Source organism: Ambystoma mexicanum, chromosome 11 (assembly GCF_040938575.1).
Source record: "Ambystoma mexicanum isolate Mex_15411 chromosome 11, UKY_AmexF1_1, whole genome shotgun sequence".
Classification (NCBI taxonomy): domain Eukaryota; kingdom Metazoa; phylum Chordata; class Amphibia; order Caudata; family Ambystomatidae; genus Ambystoma; species Ambystoma mexicanum.
The window spans coordinates 556,502,879-556,517,363 of NC_090934.1; the positions used below are offsets into that span (position 1 = coordinate 556,502,879).

At 43.7% G+C, this 14,485-nt stretch overlaps 1 protein-coding gene across 3 annotated transcripts in view; it reads right to left on the minus strand.

The window, feature by feature from the left end:
- The window catches only part of NAT10 (N-acetyltransferase 10), a 722,602-nt gene that overhangs the window by 54,766 nt on the left and 653,351 nt on the right, over positions 1-14,485 (minus strand). The gene's annotated exons all lie outside the window — the stretch shown is intronic.

The following is a 14,485-nucleotide window of genomic DNA, read 5'->3' on the forward strand; positions in this document are numbered from 1 at the left end:
ACACGTAAACACCTGTGAGGCATTCTGCCTAGACCAAAGAACAATTTACATGTTAACAAAGGGCCCCGATATGGCACTCCCTATGAACCCCCCCCCCCCCTTGCGGGTCTCAATAGAGGCACTTCGTATCATCGATCAGCTGAGCAAGGTTGTGCACTCTAGGGGCAGTAGTCTATCGCACAGAATTCTAATCCTAAAACCTCAACTACAAAGGCAAGGCCAGCATTTGAAGACATTCGGGTTCCAGTGTTCCACCAAAGGCTTCACTTAGACGCACAGTGCACCCAGCCTCAATATCATACCAAATAAAATACTTCATATTGGAATAGGGTTAGCAAGCAAGAACCGCCTCTAAATGCGCTCCTTTAAAACATTTGACCTTTTACTCACATCTTACTTATAAATTGATATTCAGTCATTTTGCACTGCACTAACATCCCTGATCCAGAGTGTCCAAGCCTTGCCCAGTGCTATGCTCGGTCTACTGCAGAAACATTCTGTTAAGAGAGTTCGTCAGAACACACTCTGGTGAGGGGTTCTGAATAGCCAACTCAGATGCAACCAATATATACTTAAGTCTTTGATTAAACTCTCAGTGGTAAGATAGATGATCAGTTAAGCTTAGCAGAGAACAGGCATACTGTAAAGTTGTGCTAACCAGAGCAAATTCTTAAACAGATGACCACTCAGGTAAGTAGTAAGCTTTAGTGCCCGTGGAGGGGGGCTGGACATTCTCAGCATTAAGTGCCTCAACGTCCAACTTTAGTAGGTCTTCTGGCACCTAATGAACAACTAAATCCCCTCCAGCAATCCGTGGATTGGGGGCGGGGTGGTGGTATGCTGCAACAGTGTTTTATTTATTTATTTTCAAAAGGCAGATGCTTGGGGGGAAGAGATCCATAGTGCTGGGTTATGGAGACCGGACACTTCGCACAGAAAGGACAGGCAACATGAGGATGTAGGTGGCACACTGAGTGGGGTAAGAGCTGTTCACCGGAGAAGGCTGGAGATTAAGAAGCCACAGGCAGGCAAAGCAGTTCCCGGGAGAGAGTGAAGAGGGTAAAGCAACGAGGAGGGACAGAGGGGAGCTCCAGGTAAGAAACATTATGGCTGTGCAGCAGGACAAGAAAGATAATTCCAAGCTACAACTTGGAGATAGTGCCCTGAATTCTTGTTTCTGATTGGATGAGCCAATCAGAACGTTCGAGTAAGGGTACTAACATGTATTAATACAGGGAATCAGTACAACCAACACACTACTTGCAAGTAAAGTCACTATAAAGCATACACACACCACAGTTTGTGGTAACACTGAAGTGAAATGACTACCCCTTTAAATTATAAGGCAGCTTAGTAAAGAAATGTACACTGCAAATAGCTAAGGAGGGGGGCAGAAATGTTTAAGAACAGTTTCTCTGGTTAGAAATACTTTAGCAACAGTTTAGAAGTCCAACCCTAGCTTTGTTAGAGTAGTCAGTCAGAAGCAGGTGCTTTTATCAATGAAGGTCTTGTAAAATGTCACTGTAGCAGAGTCCCAGAGAGTCCTCGGACTCTGGAAGGGGTAGACTATCAGTACCCACAGTCAAGATGACCCAAGAGACGACTCCTGACTCAGGCTCCACCACCGTTGTCCTAGTAAGGTGGCTACTTTGAACTTAAGGGCTTTGTGCCCAATTGGGATAAGGGTGCATAAAAGATGTAGGGCCTCTCCAACCCCTGGGCTCTAACTTGTAACGCCACAGACACCATGGGACAGGTAATCGGTAGGAACAACTAGGCTCACTATAGACTTTGCTGTAGGAGGCTCACAAACTGCGGGTTTGAGGCTTCCAGCGACAGTTAGCGATGGCTCTCTGCCAGTGCCTTGTCAGGGAGAGATCACAGGCCCAAATGGACTCTTTTTGGAAAAGCTAGAACTGTATCTTGGGTCTGAAACCCTATAATGTTCCAGAGTGATGATTCCTGGGGATTTTAATGCTTGGTGTAATGTCTCCAACTATGCCGATTGATTAAGATTGAATTAATTATTGGTGGCGTGCAATTTTATCAGACTAATGTTATCCTTGAAGGGTTGCGACGCAAAAGCCCCCCCATAAAATGAAAAATCAAAAATGGCGTTGGTGGCGTACAAACCGGGAACAGTGTTGGCGATATCTCAGTTGCTCCAAAATCAAATTGAATCTGCCAAAAATCATTCTAAAGTATTATTCGCCACAATAAAAAAATCTTACATCACCAGTTTGCGCGTTATCTAATTTAACTCCTTCCCGTACTTTGGCTAATTAATTCAATGTTTTTTTCAATGAAAATGTTAATTCTATTTGAATGAATATCGACTGCCAAATAATACATGTGGATTCAATGCCCCGTTTCTCATTTCCACCCGTAGATTTGAAGGCTATCGAAGCCATTATTCAAACGTTTAAACCCACGAATCATGACTAAGATCCCATTCCAGCATATCTTGCTATGAAACATGCTTTTAATCCTCAATCTTTAATAACAGAGTTTATGAATGCATCTTTAATTCTAGTGGAACAATTCCCTGAATCAAAGACATTTTTTCTCACGCCGTTATTAAAAAAACCTTATCATGCTTTAGCAAATTATCGCCCAACTGCTGGTCTGTCATGGCCATCAAAGATTCAAGAAAAACCGTCACCCTACAGCTGCAGAAGTACTTGGAGGAAAATTCCATCCTTGATTCTTTGCAATCGAGCTTTAGGCCCAGGCCCAGGACCGAGACAGCTTTGGTGGCAATATGGGATGATATCCTAAGGTGATCTGAGCATGTTGATTATGCCCGATTTATCAGAGGCCTTTGACACAGTTGATTTTGGACTTCTGCTTTCCAGGCTCTTTTAGGTTGCCTTGGTATCATAAGGCGCAATGAAATGGTTCACTTCCTTCTTAGAAAATCAATCCCAAGTGATTAATCTAGGAGGTTTTTACCCTGATGCTCTCCCGATCTTATGTGGTGTACCTCAGGGGTCGTCACTATCTCCAATTTTAGTAATGTTTAGCTTAAACAATTTTTTCAAAGTTCAAATTGAACTATCATTCCTACGCGGACGACACCCAAATCTATGTTAGATTAATAAATGCATCTGATGCGATTGAACGCATGCTAGCTTGTGCCAAAGCGATTAAAAGTTGTATGATTGAAAAGCAAGCTTCAGCTCAACCCCTCTAAAACAAAGATTACAGTGTTTGGGACTAAACATCTTCTCAGTAACTATCATAATATTACTACATGTCCAGCCATTTTTGATGCAGCAACATCCTTTTCAAATAAGGTAATTAATCTCAGCTGCATCTGGCAAGCTTCTTTGGGCTGTAATGCCCACGTCTCAGAGGTGGTTAAGTCGGTGTTTTATCATCTCAGGCTATTAAAACCTATTTTGCCATTCATTTCTGAATCAGACCGTGCAGTAGTCGTGGGGACAATGGTCAATTCCAGACTTGACTACTGCAGCACTCTCTTTCTGGGAGCACCCGAGAGCCAACCTCAGAGGTTCCTGGTGGCCCAGAATGCCGCTGTCAGACTGGTATTTAGCTTGCCAAAAACACTTCCCATTTCCACCTATTGAGGAAGACTGTACTGGTTACCGGTTCGGAAGAGAATTGAGTTTAGAACACAGTCTCATTCACAAGTGCATCCATGTAATAGCACCCAAGTATCTGGTTTCTAAAATTAAGCCCCATTATCCTATACATGTTTTGCCCTCATTTGATAAAAATATGTTGGCCATTCCATTCCCTCATTGGTTTTCCCAGAGTGATCGTTGTTTCTCTATCAGCGGCCCAAGTCTATGGAATATACTCCCTGAAGACCTGTGGAAAATTAGCTCTAATGCCCTTTTTTGCTACATACATTCCAAACCAATCAATCACAGGACATGGTAAAGACAGCACACATTTGGCTCTAGCAGTACAGGAGGAATCCTCAGGAGCAGCAGACTGAAGTGGACGTTTGTGTGACCCAGTACAGGGTCGGCAGGCCCCGAGGAGGAGCACAGGCAGGCTTTGGGTTCCTGCAGGTCCCTTCCTGCAGCAAGTTGGGGAGGTCCCAGCAGAGCTCTGAGGATGCCAGTAAAGTTATCCACAATAAGGCAATAAGGGCCCCCATGAAAAGCTGCAGTCCAGTCTAGGTCAGCTGCAGGCTAAATGCAGGCCTGACAAAAACTCTGGCCTTGAAACAGCAATGTTTTCAGAGTAGGGCTGCAGTATGGTGGGTGCCAGTATTGGGTAAGATTTTCATATCAATGATCAATCTTCCTGACCTTGCTTTGACTAGGTAACTATTTTACCTTGTCCCTAGGTGAAGGGTAATCTTTTTCCCCTCTCACCTAGCCTTTTACTCTTGTATGGGTGACCCTTTTTATGTCTCTCCATAGTGTATGATTGAAGTTATAGTTTCCTACAATGTTTGGATTTATGGGCTCCCCTGTTAAGTTCTCTTTGACGTACTTGGGTGAACTACAGTTCCCAAGTAGTAAAGAGGGATTTTCATCCCCCTTTACATTGTATATAGTGAGCCAGCACACCCCACCTTATGTGGAGTGCTGGGGGGATACAATGTATCCCCTTTCTTACTTACCTGGTAACATTTTGGTACAATTGCGAGTTTTACATGAATGTCTGAAGGCAGTGGTTTTACATTTATGACGTTTAGTCTTTATTACTCGCAGGCTGTTAATTCAGCCTCAGTAATGCACAAAAGGGCCACCATTTTTGTAAAATGGTGGGCTCCTTTTTTGCCATTTCTTGTGTGCTTGCCTTTTCTGAAGTCTTCCCCTGCCATTCTAGGCAGGAACAACCTCAGTGGCGGTTTTGTCTTCAGCAGGAATCGTTTAGATTCCCTGCCCAGGCTCCAGAGTGTCTAGAAAGGAGGCTCCAGAGTGTCTAAAAAGGTAGGAAGCAAGGGAGGAGTCCAAAACTCTGCAGCCCTTTGTCTTCCCACCTTGCCTGAAAGGAATCAACTCCCAGTGGGTGGGTGGCTGTCCCGATTGGAAAGCCAGACCATCCCCTTACTGTAAAATGCAGGTAGAGAATGCAGAAGCTGTGCTGGAGTTCCTGAAAAATACTCTGATCCTGCAAGCTGCAGACGAGTGGACCACTGGAACCAAATCCGAAGAGGAAGATGAAGAAAAGGCAGCTGAGAAGATTTCCAGTGAACGGAGAGCATGCTGTGTAACCAGAGCCTGCTGTTACCCATCCTTCCAAGTGACCAGAGGACTCTGGAAATGACGACAGAGCCTGGTGAGATCCACTAGACTCAAGAAGACCTGCATTTTGAGCCATCCCATGTTGTGCTGCGACCTTGCAGGGCTGCAATAGCCCAAAACCCTGCACGGTCTTCTGAAATCGAGTTGAAACTTGGTGGCATCTTGCTGGAACTTTAGCGACACGATTTGAGTCCTAAAAGTCCCCTCACCAGAGTGTTGGACCTTCCAAGTGACGAGAATCCATCCAGTGATATTCTGCCGTCTGGCTCCTGAAACAGACGCCAAAACCACAGAGCTGCATCCAGCCATGAAGAAACTCTTGCCTGAAGCCTTCCCCGTTGATCCTTGCATCAAAATCCCTTCCAGAGTCCTGTCTTCCGTCTTCATGACAAAGGAATCTATCGACTGGGTTTTTGGCTGCAGATCCTGAAGTATTCCTGCTGCAACTCTTCTTTCTGTGCTGAGGTACTGTGTTGGCTGGGGAATGTACTTACCTTAAGCCTGTGTGATTTTTGTAAAGCTTTTGGGGTGTTTTCTGTGATTGGGAGCCCTCAGCCAGTTCACCCAGGCCCACCTTCTGCGAAGACACCCTGGGAGGATTCCAGAAGTTCCTGGACCCTAACTAACTTTAAAGTGAACTACTTACTTGTTTGAACAATCTTCCACAAGAACTGTGAATTTTGCCTGCAACAGAAGCCTATCTCACCCTGTCTACAACTGGCACCTAGACCACTAAGATCCCTCTTCTGCCTCTGAGTGACTCGTGCAATAGAATAGGGAAGGACTGGATAAGTAAAGGATTTTGTCTTGAAAAGTATAACAATTGTTGAAAAGTACGTACTTGTTTGTGAAAGAGTTAGTTGACAACTGTAACTCCGAGAGTGAGCAGTTATAAAAGTTCTTACTTACCTTGAATGTGTGTGGTGCCATTCTGAAAAGTATATCTAAGGTTATTTTACTCACTTGTGAATTGGTTGTTCCTCTTTCCCAAAAGTAATGCTGTTGGCTTCACTAACTATTTCTTTCAGAGAATAGGTGACAAGGTTCCCCAACTGGGTCTTGCTTCCCCTATGTCGCTTTATAGCCGGTTTAGAATAAGTCTGCCTTAGGTTTTACCTACCTAGAATAACATTGAGTCAATCAAAGTGCAACACTGGGGTTTGCTTTCCCTGGTCTATTTTATACAGATTATAAAACCGTCTTAGGTTTATACCCACCTTTAAGTTGCTGGTAGTTCCTTAAAAAAAAGGTATATGGGTTTTGCTTACCTTGGTCTGCCTTGGGACATCGTAAATAAGTTATTGCTTACCTTAGTCTGTGTTTCACTGATCTGAAAACTAACTGTAATAGTGTACTACATCCTTGGGTTTTACCTGCCTAGAATAGCTGTGTGCCATTCTTAAAAGGTGTTCTTAGGTGTAGCTAACCTTGGCCTGCCTGGTGCATCATAAATTAGTGGAAAGAGTTCTTGCTCACCTTAGTCTATGTTCCACTTATCTGAACAGCAACTGTATTGAATATTACACCAAAAGGTCATATTCACCTGGTACAACTGTGTATTCCTTAATTTAGTTATAGGTATATACTGTTCCTTGAGTCTGTGTTCCACTATTCAGAAAAGTATCCTGGTCACAGGGTTGGTTGATTATGTGATTTCTTAACAGAGTGACGCTGCATGACTGACAGGGTTCTACTACCCTTTAATTACTGTAAAGTAATCTGAAAGTAACTTATCGTTTTACTCTCCATGAATAGGTGTGCACTAAATGTGTTTGATGAGGTCTGATTTACCTAGAAATACTATGCTTTGAACTGTGTACTTTAAAGCATAGTGTTGTGTTTTTATAATTGTGGTTATATATAATGTGATAGGACTTATTTACCCACAATTTACCTTGGTCTACTTGTATTTGAATAAAACCCTTTATTTTTTACAATCCATAGTGTTTCTTTGGACCACATGTATGTTACAATTTCTTTGTACCAAGCTACAGCCCTCTCTCCCTCCTAAGATGAGTCTAGCTGCTCTGTCTACGCTACCATTTACTCAAGTGGTACAGCCTTATAATAAGAGTGGAATCTTGTACTGTCTCAGTTGAATGGTTATACTAAGCCCTTAGTAGGACTTCAGAAAAATTGTCCTAGCAGCGAACAGCCCATTAAAGGAAGGAAACGGGTGGAGGTCTTCCCAGCTGAGCGGAAGGCAGATCCGGAACGTGGTGTTTGGCTTGGTCAATGCTGGCCGCAGCAGCACTTCTCTGGCACTCCCTCAGTTTCAGATTATTTGATACTAGTGGAAAGGCCGTTGCACACAGGCCAAGGTTGTTTTGGATGGAAAATAATTGTATTTATAGAAAGTTCTTGTAGGGGGGGGGGACAGGATGGAAACAAAGTAATTTATTCCAAAGGCAACAGCTCCCTCTAGCTGTGACAACAGTCGAAGCGACAAGGAGGTCCTCTCCTTTTATCCAGATTTCGAGGTGGGGGCTGCCCTGCCCACTTATCTACATGACCTGCAACTTTCTTTTTTGAGTATACATCACAAAATCGGGATGCTACTTATGATCGCAAAAATGAGTCAGTATTCAGACAGAAAGCATTTATTCTAGGGGACTGAATTAAAGTCAATGGAGGCAAGGTGGGAAAAAAAAAAGAAAAAATCATTTTCTAAAACGACCTCTTGAAGGACCCTTTTCTGAGGTGCAGAGAGCCATACAAGTATGGCAGAATAATAATAGTGATTTATGTGCGAGAGGGGCTCACACTCCCATACCTAAAGGAAGGAAATCGTCTGGAGTATACAAAGGAAAAACCTCTAGTCCAGGATCATTGTAGATGAATCCTTCCCCATAAGCACATTTACTATTGGTCAGAAGCATGTTACATGCCTCACTTTGATAGGTTAAACCACCAGACAGTCAGCATACGTCACCTCCCCAGGTGTTCTGATGTCACAGTGCTGTACTGCACTACAGTCGAAAGTATGCTGCATCACAGTGGCCTCAGCTAAATAATCAAACTGATCCCTGCAGGTGATGTCACTGCCAACATCGGGGAAAAGATGAAGTTAATCGTCTGCCAGCCATGCTGCAGTCCCAACGTATAAAAATACAGAAATGACAGAGGAATGCCAAACACCAATTTAAACAGGGTACATGCATGACGACATCATCAGCACTTCAGAAACGTTCGTTCAGTTACAAGGGGACTGCTTCCTTGCATCACCAAGCCTCTGCCAAACTGTGATGCGGGGGCAGAGAAGGGGCGTGGAGAGAGTAATCAAAGTCAAGGGAGTGGTAGTTACCCCTTCCCTTCATCTGCAGCTCTTGCTGTGTGGGACAGCAAGAGCCCCAGTTGGAAGGAGGTGGATCTGGATTTCACAATCATTCACACTTCTGCCCCTCCTCTTCCTCGCTGCAGAGATTGCCACAAGTTCAAGTATATGAAACGATGAGCGGCCATTCTGTTTGAAATAAAGTCCTAAATTGGGACTCTGTGGTCTCCTGTTATTTACGGATTTTCCTGTACAGCCCGTTGGTCTTTTTTTTCTAATGTTAAGATGGAATTGCAGAAGCAGCCCTGTGGACAAATTCTGAGAGGGCACCCTATTCTGATTAACAGGGACAAACACAAATGTCTAGCCAAACTCTTTTTGGATGGTGTAACTGAATAGCAAGGCTTAAACTTGGGAGGATGAGAGTGTAGTCTAGGGTTCAGTTAGGCAGAATGTATAAAAATACAGTTAGTTACTTAGGCCTTAGACAAACTCTCAATGGAAAAACCACAGGTAACACACTAAAACATTCACTACTAACATACATGCATGCATTCCCCTTGGTGATGCCTAATAAGAGCACCGACACTTCAATTTCAAAATACTGTTAGAATCAGTTTTCAGATGTAGTAAAGCAGGTGTATAAAAAAATAAAACAAGGTAAGTAATCAACTCTTTAAGAACTAACATGCTGAAAATAAAGGCCTTCGGAAACACCATACAAAAGTAAGGCACTATTCTTTAAAAGTCCTTCCCTACCTAGAAAATCTGAGGCCTATTGCCTGTAGAGTGTCACGTACCAATTAAAGTCTTTTCAGGAGGAGAGTAGTCACTTTGAGAAAGTTGAACAAGTGCTAGGTTGATTCAACAAATAGTTTGTAAGTGCTCTTAAGTAAAATAAAAACCAGAGTATAGTCTTTAAAAGACCCCCCTTCCATTCCAACCACCTAAAGGGAAACTCATCGGAGGATGCCCGACTAGAACACCACCGTTCAAGGCCAGGAAATGGAGAGGTAGAGTTAAGGCTTTACACACATACAACCTTACGCAGAGGACTCCCAGGAAGCAATGCAGGGGGAGAATAGCCATTGCCACTTGAAGAAAATGGCATAGGGCGACCCTTGTGGCAGAAACAAAAACTGATCCTGCAAGGCCCCTCTTCATGGTGGAGAGCTGCAACCTCAGGAAACCGGTGCAGCGAAGAAGCCCAAAAGGTTGCCTGGCTAGCCCACAGGATGACTCTGGGACTCTTCCAGGCTCGCCCAGCAGCTGGACCTTCGAGCAGAGGTCGGGACAGGTTGTTCACACCAGTCCAGGGGTCAAAGCACCGATTAAGGACTCCAGGAGACCTGCAGAGAGGCAGACTTATGCCAGGCAAGACAAGAAACGGCTGCTGGGTAAACGAGTTCTAGGTCTTAAGCAAGCTGCTCTGCTTCATATGGGGTTCGCTTCCAGTAATGATATGAAGATGGCAGGAGTCCCCCCCCCTCTTATCCAGAATCCTGGATGGAGTGGCCTCCAGCCCACCAGTGCAAGGATCAGCACCATTCAATATTGGCAGGGGCTGTCCAATCCTGGACAGTCTCTGCCAATGCATCTGCCAGCAACAAAGGCACTCTGGCACAAATGTGGACTGGGTCCAGACAGATCCAGCCTCCACATCGTGCCACACACACAGAACCCCACTTTCCCCACGAAAGCTCAAGCTTTCCCCAGGAATGGGCTTACCCTATATGGAAATTCCAGCCGCACCAGGAAGAACGTCAAACTACAAGATGGCCAAAGGACAAGCGAAAATCTCATGGTACGTCAACTGTGGATTATATGGTACTCTAGTTGGAATTAAGCAGTAAAATGCAAAAGTGCATGTCACTATAGAAAAGACAGCAATACAAAAGTATCAGCTGCCACCAGCCCATTGTGGACACAACATGCAAGTAACCACAAAGTTGGCAAATACAAAGTTATAGAGATAGAAACTGTCTCTACCAGACTTCTCAGAAGGTCATGGGTGCAGGTAAAAAAACTGAGAATTTTACTGTGGAGAACAGAGTTCTCCGGGAAGAAGAGCCATAGGAACTCGGTGGCACCAAAACAGATGAGCATAGCAAGGGAAGTCGAGTGAAAAGGCTTCACTTACTTCCAAAAGTCAGGAAAGGTTCAAGACAATAACAAAAGTAGAGAGTACCATTGTAGTCTATGCAGGGAAAGGAGCAAAAAAGAAAAATCTTTCCTTACACCGAGTAAGTCACCATTCAAGACCTCACTGGCAATATAACTAAACATATGTGGCCCTGGGATTCTTAAAGATTTCCAAGTTAGGGTGCTCAATTAAAATGGCCACCTGGGTTTAGAGGGCCACTGGGACTAAGCAAAGTATGTGCCATATTTGGTCATGGCATTCCAGAGACGCTAGGACCTATTGGTAGCCATACCAGCTCTGGTTGAATACATGAACATATGCCTGGGATTCACTCTTGAACCCACACCTTGTGTGTTTGCCGTGAAGAAGCACAGCAAGGTTTTTATGTGGCAACCACTCCTAAATGGGGGTGTCAAATAGTTGCATGGAGCAGCCTGCCTGACTGTAGGCTACATGTGCATCCAGCCCCCAGGATTTGTATGAGAACAGGGGTATCTGCAGAATACCTTTGTTAAACGCTGGGACTGGCACCAAAACAGCTGGAAGAAGGGCTTATCCAAGGAAGATCCGATAGCAAAGTGCTGTTGCACTCCAGACCTTACTGTGGAACAAGAGGGAACCAGGCCAGCGTTCCCTTCCCTTGAATTTGCATCCACAGTTTAGTTAAGCTCCCCAGAAATCCAGATCTGACTGGAATAGCACGTGTAGCCACTTAAAAGGCACCCGTTGTGTCCGAGATGCCAACTCGCCTGCATCCGAAAAGCAGTAGTTAGTGTCGAAGACCTACAACTCAAAAGCATCATCTCACATTCGGAACAGCTTGGCCTCCCTCCACATAGCAGTTTTGCTCAGTTCCAATAACCTCTCACCTGACCTAAAAAGTCACTGGAAATTGGACCCTAAAGTACATTTGTGAAAACCTAGGGACTTCTGGCAAAGTCTTTACCTCTAAAAATAGCCAATCCTATAAAGGAACTTAGCTATATATTACCACCCAACCATTTTTGCACAATCCTACATCACAAGCTTATTTTCCTAACTATACTGACAATCCCTTATTTGCTTTTAATTCAGTGGATTGGTTTACTTAATAAACCTTACACAAAAGTAGACATGCAGCAAGAAATTCAACGAATAAATACAAATCGAGAACATGACCCCCTTATTGTGTGCACTTATAGGTTACCATGTACCTTCTTTTCCACCTCACTCCGCACTAAAAAGTATAGTTTGGAAAGCTTAATCACGCTATGCACTGAGTGAGGCCATGAACTGAGAAACCCTGCAATCGAGGTGCAGATTGATCTTCCTGAGCCTTACATATAGGGTCTAGGAAAATCCTTCTAACACTCTGTATTGGATTTTTATACAGGGGTCCCCTCAAGATCATCCCTTTGGAAACGGCACGCTGACTACTACTTGTACAAGTACCATAAAACGGAGAAGCATGCACAGCTGTCTGTGCGATGTTGCTAGCACAGGTAACAGGGGTTGTCCCGCAGCACCCAAACCCTCAGAGACTTTTTGCATCTCAAGGAGCACATCACAGAGATGTTTCCAGGATAAGGGTCATGGAGGCAGGCTTCTCAGGCAAAAAGGTTGACAAACATGTCAAAAAAACTCAAAAAAGGTTCAGAGTCTCGTGCCAGAGGTACAGTTTAGGACTTTCATCCTCACACTCCTCAACCAGGTCAATACCAAACTGCTTCAAGTAGGAACACTCTTCGATTTGCAGTGTGCCCTGTGGTTCTTGACACTCTGGAGTTTTCCTTCACTTAACCCAATCCTACTGGGGTTCGTTATTGGCATCATGTTCCATCAGCATCTTCCGAATGGATCCAATATACTCCTCAGAGAGAAACAGTTCTTGTGGTAGTGAAGTGCAGACTCATTTATTACATTCCTTACATTTTTCTTTTTCACTTTGTGTGTCTCTTTTTCCCCCATTGTTTCCCTTTCTCTTTTAGCCTTATGTTATTCCCCCGATTAACTTGTATTCTTTGTTCTCTGTCTTTTTCCCTTATTCTAAGCGCTTGTTCAATAGTTTTTAATTGTTCTTGCCTCAATTGCTCATTGCTGTTCATTGCAAGTGAACATTCATTTGACTGTCGACAGACAGCATTGAAGGTACAGACGATGGTTCTTTACTAGCACTGATTCTCAGGACACCTGTTTTGCAATTAAAGTTGATCGATGTGAGGGCTGGGTTTAGTTTTGGGCTGCTCCTGAGAATTTATTCGGTTTTCAGTGACCCTAAAATGTGGAAACCCCCGGGTAGATTGCTGCGCACATTTCAGCTTAAATCAGAGGGTGACAAGAAAATAAATATGTAATGCATAATTACTTGGAAAGGAGAGGTTTGTGCCCTTTGCATAATTGTAACGTGTGAATTGTACAGAATGGCTTCTCAAAACACGGGTTGGAGGTCTGCTTAAAACAGACACCAAAGAAATGAATCCCAAATTGTAAACTCCAAACGTCGGTTGCCTACTTTAGCCACAAGATGACAGAGAGCTACAGGATTGTCTTAGATTTTATTGACAAACCCTGTAACTCGCCAATTCCTCTTCCCTGTTGCCTCCCCACCTTCCCACCCTCCCGCTCACTCCCCCCAAAGGAAAATAACCTTTTATCACACCCTCTCCCTCCCCACTTACCTGGTGGACCGGAGCTTTGTGCTCAGGTCCTGGCGCTGGTCCCACCCGCGTCCTCCGCCATAGAAATGGAAAAGGGACTTGGCAATATGCGCAGCACATGACCAGAAAAGAAAATAACTATTAGCACACTGGGCAAACCCTGGGGTGTGAATTCGGGGGTAATAGCTATAATCATGCCATTAGCCTTTTCAGTCAGTGGCAAGAGCAATAGGTCCCCACTAACTACTACTGAATTGACGATAGAGCACATTTACCATTGTCTGTTGTAATTCATATTCCCAGAGATACTGATAGTGAGGGTTCCAAGGTACAATTGAAGGGGTCAATGTGGGGAGATTTTATAAACTAGTGAGTTAGTTCAGTGAATATATTTCATTTGTTGAAAGCTTCACTGGTTCGAATCAGGAGGTTCAATTCAAGCTTTCAAAGTGCATGCTATTTTAATTGTTAATCTAGAATCAACCCGAGGACACACCTCAAAATGGATGACGATCACTACTAGTCACAATTATGATAGTTTTGTTCTTGATACATAATCCTGACATAATGCTAATGGTATACAAATTGAAAGAATTCGGGAATTATCCCAGGATCTCACTTCTGTAGTGGTGAGACATTAATTCTTCTAATTCCAATCTTGAGAAGAAATTGCTGCCACAACACTAGGTTCCAACAGAAATTAGATTTACCATCTTGACCAGAGTATAAGACTTTCACTTCCTGGATCTATAATAGAAAAACCCTAGAACCAATTAAAGGAACCATCACCTTTAGCTCACGTCTTACTGCATTCCTAGGAAACCATCTCCTGGCAGAGCTGTGGAAGCACAGATTTTATTGTCAGCGCTAGGGCAGAATTCTAGTTTTGGTGGTTGTGCGGTTTTACATTATGGGACCCCAATAGTTTGCCCCCTTTGGTTTTTCAGGATTGCAGTCGTCTTTTTGTGGGCAGCGGGACTTTATTTATATACAAGAGGAACAATGCTCTTTTGATCATAAAAGAACATACAAATAGATAAGAAATCAGATTTGACGGGAAGCAGTGGGCTTCTTACAATAGAGAGTCTGAGGGACATTCTGACCAGGTTGTGGAGGGGAGTAAATGTAACAGTCACCAGGGACAATACATAAGTAGACATACATAGATTAAGGGTAATGAACATTGGACATTTTTAAGTGCAGG